At 43.9% G+C, this 7,500-nt stretch overlaps 1 protein-coding gene across 1 annotated transcript in view; it reads right to left on the reverse strand.

Moving 5' to 3' along the window:
* Window positions 1-7,500, reverse strand: part of pacs2 (phosphofurin acidic cluster sorting protein 2) — a gene marked incomplete in the record, with an annotated part of 51,782 nt that overhangs the window by 26,164 nt on the left and 18,118 nt on the right.

Raw genomic sequence — 7,500 nt, forward strand, 5'->3', positions numbered from 1 at the left:
GACAACAACTCCCAGCATGCACCACGATGCACAGCTTCGCTGGCCACTCCCCAGTGGGTCCCACCCCCTTGTGCTTGTAGTCTTACGAGAATCCTCCCCTCTTACACTTCCTATTTACTTCTACGCAAAAATCGTCACATTGCGTCATCTTAAACAGGAAGTGTTGGAGATCGATACGGATCTCTCCAGTCTCTCCAGAAAATAAGGGAATGACGCACGACCGTTCAAAAATATGAGTTGGTTTCTAACGATACAAAGCTTAATGGAAATGGGTGACATTTCCCTTTAAGGTCGGCTGTACTGGCCAAAAAGGTGCCATTAGGCAGTTTGAACCATCGTCACCATCCAGGACGTTACACTGTTCTGAAACCCTCATTCTAAAATCAAACACAAACACCATCTCTCCAACCAGAGTGCATTTAAATAATAAGTGCCGTATTAGGAGGACATAAAGACAGCGGCATACAAAATGGGGTATAGATTGACATTTACATTTAGGCGGGGAACAACGTAAAAACGCTTTATCCAAAACGTTTTACAATAAGTACATTGGTCAGAAGAAGGAGAAACAATATATCGCTGTCGGTACGGTAAGGATGTTCATCGAACCAAGGGCCAAGTTAGGTTAAACCAATCCTCGTATACAACAAAGATAGCCAGGATAAGATGCTACACAACTAAGTACTACTTTTCAGTGCCAGGACGTACAACAGACACTATAAGTGCGTACATTAAGTGCCAGGACGTACAACATATGTCCCAGAATCCCCTTGGGTTTGGTTCTCAAGGTTCCGTCTGTGTGCTTGCGGTTCCGTGCTGGAACAAGCCGAGTCATGTCACAGAACTTTGAGGTTGAATCGAAAAAGATTGATTGAGGGGAAAAAAACGGATTTAACTTTAAGCTATCATATTCTGTAACCTCCGAGACCTTGGGAGTGTTTCAAAGAAAATCAATTCACAGAAGGTATGGAGTTCAGAACGGGCTGACGACTTGAATATAAAATGGATCGACTCCTTTAATAGGAAATGGTGTGGTTCATGTAAAAAAGAAAAAAAATCATGTAACTCACTTAATACTTGAGTTGTGGGGGAGACCTTTTGAAATACCTACACCTCACCTAACAGATGTCAACATCACTACTAAAATGTAGGACCTTGACTAAAAAGTGTTTTTCTCTTCTACAAATGCAACTATTAGTACTATCCAGAGTGAACGCACAGGAGGTGTCACTGAGCGTTGAAATGCAAACCCTTTATGAATCCCATGTCATACAATATTCACCACATCAGACCCAGGCTGCAGCAGGCACCTGGGCAGGGACGGATTGAATGTCGCCGTGTTTATGTGCTTTGGACTATTGTACTATTTTTACACTATTGAGTTTCCATACAGGCACTTCCTGCGGTTTTGCAAACACGAAATCCTGGAAGCTTGAATCCATCGACGAAAAACATGTTTCAATGTTTTTCGGCCGGCGGAAAGCAGGTATTGACCGCACGAAATCCAAAGACTCTGCCCAAAGTCTGACCCCTGACCTATGACCTTGTGAATCCCTGCGTCACGGTGTGTGTTGCGCTGTTCTTTGTCCTGACTACAGTCCTGAACAACAGCACGTTGGCAGTCACTCGCTGTCCCTCCTGCTCCGATGCCCAACCTTGATTGAAAATACTCGTCAGCATCTTTACAGAGAGGGAGGGAGGGAGGGAGGGAGGGAGGGAGGGGGGGAGGGAGGGGGGGAGGGAGGGGAGATAAAGGGAGGGGAAGAGAGGAAGGAGAGAGGAAAGCTGAACAGAGGGGAGATGGAGGACGGGGAGGAGAGGGAGGCGAGGAGAGGAGGGGGAGGAGAGGGAGGGAGGGGAGGAGGGGGAGGAGAGGGAGGGAGGGGAGGAGAGGAAGAAGAGGAGAACAGGAGAGACAGTAGGTAGGGAGGAGAGGGAGGAGAGGAGAGAGAAGGGGTGAACAGAGAGCCGATAAAGATGGAGGAGGGAGGAGAGGAGAGGAAAGGAAACGAGACGAGGGAACAAGAGAATAGATGAAGGTACAGGAGGAGAGAAAAGGGGAGACCGTGGAAAGGAAAACTGGAGGAGGAGAAGAGAGGAGGAGAGAAGAGTGAAGGTGAGGGAGAGGTAGAGGAGCAGGAGGAGAAGAAGACTAGAATAAAGTTGGATTCAGAAGTAAGAAGAGCTCGGACTCCAACAGTGTTCCCCGCCTGAACTTCACGCACCACGCTCCAAATCGATGTCCAGCTCAGCTTTGTGACACATGTCCCATCTCACCTCTGCCTCCATCTTTCCCTCTCTGGCATTTTGCTCCTCATTTCAGTGACAAACCCTCCTTATATAACCTGTCATCTTCAAGACAGACCCAAACATAAACCTAAACCACGTCTCATACCTCACGACCATGAAATATAATTATTTTTATTTATTTTTATCTTTTGTGGTATTCTTATTTCTATGGTTGCCACGGAAACCTTAAATCTTCCGGTGCAGGCGAGAAGCGACAGCAAACATGTCGCGGTGACTCAAATCAAGACCTCATTCAGAACCTGCAGCGCACCTTGAAATTGTGTGTGCGTGTGTGTGTGTGTGTGTACGTGTGTGTGTGTGTGTGTACTTGAGTGTGAGTGTGTGTGTGCGTGTCCGTCCCCCATGTGAAAGAACAGCGCAAATCCATTCACACACCCTTTCAAATCTGTCGTCTGCGATGGCAGGCCGATGTTGTCGCCATGCCAACCACGTCCGACCCCCGCTGACCCCCAGGATTGTTACGCAGAACATATCTCCGAACAACCCTGAGGTGACCCACATTATGTTCTCTCTCTCTCTCTCTTTCTCCATACATGAGGTGCAGTAGAGTATGTAGAATAGATTATCATGTCTCTACTGTAACATGTTTGTAGTTCATCATGTTTCTACTGCATAATGTACTGAATCATGAATGTGTTTTTTCATCTTTCTACTGTATCATGTACTACATCATGTCCTGTATCATGTCCTGTATCATGTACTGTATCATGTCCTGTATCATGTACTGTATCATGTCCTGTACCATGTACTGTATCATGTATGTATCATGTACTGTATCATGTACTGTATCATGTCCTGTACCATGTACTGTATCATGTATGTATCATGTACTGTATCATGTACTGTATCATGTCCTGTACCATGTACTGTATCATGTCCTGTATCATGTACTGTATCATGTATGTATCATGTACTGTATCATGTACTGTATCATGTATGTATCATGTACTGTATCATGTTCTGTATCATGTTCTGTATCATGTACTGTATCATGTACTGTATCATGTTCTGTATCATGTACTGTATCATGTACTGTATCATGTACTATATCATTTATGTATCATGTACTGTAACATGTACTGTATCATGCACTGTATCATGTACTGTATCATGTACTATATCATTTATGTATCATGTACTGTATCATGTATGTATCATGTACTGTATCATGTTCTGTATCATGTTCTGTACCATGTACTGTATCATGTACTGTATCATGTACTGTATCATGTACTGTATCATGTATGTATCATGTATGTATCATGTACAGTATCATGTACTATATCATGTACTGTATCATGTCCTGTATCATGTCCTGTATCATGTACTGTATCATGCACTGTATCATGTACTGTATCATGTACTGTATCATGTACTGTATCATGTACTATATCATTTATGTATCATGTACTGTATCATGTCCTGTATCATGTATGTATCATTTATGTACCATGTACTGTATCATGTCCTGTATCATGTACTGTATCATGTACTGTATCTTTCACATGTCTGCACCGGGACGTCCCATACCGTGGAGGGTAGGTGAAAGGCGATAGGCTCGTTTGCTCCGACATCAAAGCCATCACTAGCGCAGAACATATCTCCGAACAACCCTGAGGTGACCCACATTATGTTCTCTCTCTCTCTCTCTTTCTCCATACATGAGGTGCAGTAGAGTATGTAGAATAGATTATCATGTCTCTACTGTAACATGTTTGTAGTTCATCATGTTTCTACTGCATAATGTACTGAATCATGAATGTGTTTTTTCATCTTTCTACTGTATCATGTACTACATCATGTCCTGTATCATGTCCTGTATCATGTACTGTATCATGTCCTGTATCATGTACTGTATCATGTCCTGTACCATGTACTGTATCATGTATGTATCATGTACTGTATCATGTACTGTATCATGTCCTGTACCATGTACTGTATCATGTATGTATCATGTACTGTATCATGTACTGTATCATGTCCTGTACCATGTACTGTATCATGTCCTGTATCATGTACTGTATCATGTATGTATCATGTACTGTATCATGTACTGTATCATGTATGTATCATGTACTGTATCATGTTCTGTATCATGTTCTGTATCATGTACTGTATCATGTACTGTATCATGTTCTGTATCATGTACTGTATCATGTACTGTATCATGTACTATATCATTTATGTATCATGTACTGTAACATGTACTGTATCATGCACTGTATCATGTACTGTATCATGTACTATATCATTTATGTATCATGTACTGTATCATGTATGTATCATGTACTGTATCATGTTCTGTATCATGTTCTGTACCATGTACTGTATCATGTACTGTATCATGTACTGTATCATGTACTGTATCATGTATGTATCATGTATGTATCATGTACAGTATCATGTACTATATCATGTACTGTATCATGTCCTGTATCATGTCCTGTATCATGTACTGTATCATGCACTGTATCATGTACTGTATCATGTACTGTATCATGTACTGTATCATGTACTATATCATTTATGTATCATGTACTGTATCATGTCCTGTATCATGTATGTATCATTTATGTACCATGTACTGTATCATGTCCTGTATCATGTACTGTATCATGTACTGTATCTTTCACATGTCTGCACCGGGACGTCCCATACCGTGGAGGGTAGGTGAAAGGCGATAGGCTCGTTTGCTCCGACATCAAAGCCATCACTAGCGGGATGGGCAGAGGGGGGCTGTAACCACGGCGACCCTGCCCGGGCACCAGACACCCTTACTTAAATACCCTGCTGCATTCCAGCTCTCCCCCCTCCCTCTCTACTCCCACTCTGCAGGGGAGCTGAAGGGCACGGGGGACTGTGTGTGTGTGTGTGTGTGTGTGTGTGTGTGTGTGTGTGTGTGTGTGTGTGTGTGTGTGTGTGTGTGTGTGTGTGTGTTTTTGTGTGTGAGTGACAGTGCGTGTGTGCGTGTGCGTGTGTGTGTGTGACAGTGCGTGCGTGCGTGAGTGCGTGCGTGCGTGTGTGTGTGCTTATGCGTGTGCGTGTGCGTGCGCGCGTGCGCGCGTGCGTTCGTGCGTGAGTGTGTGCAGCAGTGATGGTGTCGGTAATGACGCAGCCAAAGCATATAGTTGTAATTACATAAATTAATATTAATAATATGAACACCAGAGGCCGTATTCCCCAGTAGGATAGTGTTTTGATGTTAGATGTATTAGGAACCCCTTCTAACCACGCTCAGCACCTCTTACCTTTACTATTGTTCCACTTTGATTATCATCTAGGAGTATTAGCATTATAAATCCCCCTAGTAAACCCAGAGTTTGAGCATCCATGTTTTCCCGACTTTATAGCTTGAACGCACACGTAGGTTGGAGATGACGTGTTTCCCATTCCGACTTTCCACCTCCGTTAACCAACGCAGCATAACACTGCACGTGTTGGGCATGTTATTTGCCTGTAAATGAGCTAATCACGTGGTATGGGCAGGGTATCTGCAGGATTCAGCAAGTCAAATTTAAGACTTTTTAAGACCTTTTTAATACCACCTTGAATGAAATTAAAGACCTAAAACACGCGATGGTGGGGGTCGGCAACAGACGCGAGCCACCTTCGGAAAAGGTCGTCTTCCAGCCAACTGTCCTCGAATTTGCACCTACCCATTGTCGCAGACTAGCTAGCAAGCACGCAGATAATCGTTTATATATGCAGCTAGCAAGAAAGAAGCCTCTCTACATGTCCTTCCTGAAAAGTCCCACGAGAAAAAAAGAGAAAAAATAGTCCTGTCCCGACAAATTTAAGACCTTGAGTTACAGTATTGAAGGCCAGCATATGACATTTGTAACGAATTTAAGACTTTTTAAGGCCTTCAATTTAGAAACATGAATTTAAGACTTTGAAGACTTTTTAAGGATGCGCGGACACCCTGGGTATGGGTATCGATTCGGAACCACTCTTGATGCTAGGAGGATAAGCACTGTAGTAGTTGAAAGGCATACTAAAACACATATTGTTATTCTGGACAGGGAAATTCTGGAGAGAAACCCTCGCGGAACAACCCGCACAACATCCATTAAACGAGAAACACACCAGCAGCACTATCGAAATACGATCAAATACACAAATATCAAAAACCCCACACAGCAGCAATACCTGCTATATCATTCATATTTACAGCTGTGAGCAGAATATGAGATACGAACGATTTGCACCCGATTCTGCATTCTTCACACTGATTTAAATACAAATGTGGTACGATATTATCAGTCAAGAGGATTACATTCAGGGTAAGAAGGGCCATATCGGGCGATTCAGCTGAATGTACAGAAACGAGCCTGCAATGACAAACAGATCATCCGTCATTTGTTCCCCAGTCCTGGGCGGAAAACACAGGGCATCATAACACTGCTGGTCCTCCACTAACGTTTACATCAGCTGCTGGGAGTTGGAGTGCCGGTCTTCCATAGGTGGATTTAGGAGGATGGTTCAATTCCCAGGCTTCACCTGGCTAGCACATCAGAAGCTAGAGGCTAACGGGGGTGTTTGTTGGTGTTTGATGGCGTCTGTTGGTCTATTAGCATGAGTTAGCATTGGTATTTGTTAATGTTTGTGGATGTCTGCGGGTGTGCAATGGTGTTTGTTGGTGTAGTTTGTGTATGTGTGTGTGGGGTTATGTTTGTGTGTGAGTCTGCGTGTGTGCGAGAGAGTGAGAGAGAGAGAGAAAGAGAGAGACACACACAGACAGACAGACAGAGAGAGAGAGAGCGCGGGATAGAGCGCGAGAGCGAGAGCGAGAGAGCGAGAGAGTGAGAGAGAGCGAGAGCGAGAGAGAGTGAGAGAGTGAGAGAGAGAGAGAGAGAGAGAGAGAGAGAGAGAGAGAGAGAGAGAGAGAGAGAGAGAGAGAGAGAGAGAGAGAGAGGGGGAGAGAGAGAGAGAGAGAGAGAGAGAGAGAGAGAGAGAGAGAGAGAGAGAGAGAGCGAGAGCGAGAGAGAGTGAGAGAGTGAGAGAGAGAGAGAGAGAGAGAGAGAGAGAGAGAGAGAGAGAGAGAGAGAGAGCAATTGTATTTGTGATGACAAAAAAAAGCTAAAAACAGGAAGGACAGGAAACCGTAGAAGAGGAGAAAACACAAAGACGCGCAGAGAAAGGATGTTTCAACTGCACCTGTTGGGTTTCAAGCGCTGGTTTCTGGGTGGT

This window comes from Gadus morhua, chromosome 5 (genome assembly GCF_902167405.1).
Source record: "Gadus morhua chromosome 5, gadMor3.0, whole genome shotgun sequence".
Classification (NCBI taxonomy): Eukaryota; Metazoa; Chordata; class Actinopteri; order Gadiformes; family Gadidae; genus Gadus; species Gadus morhua.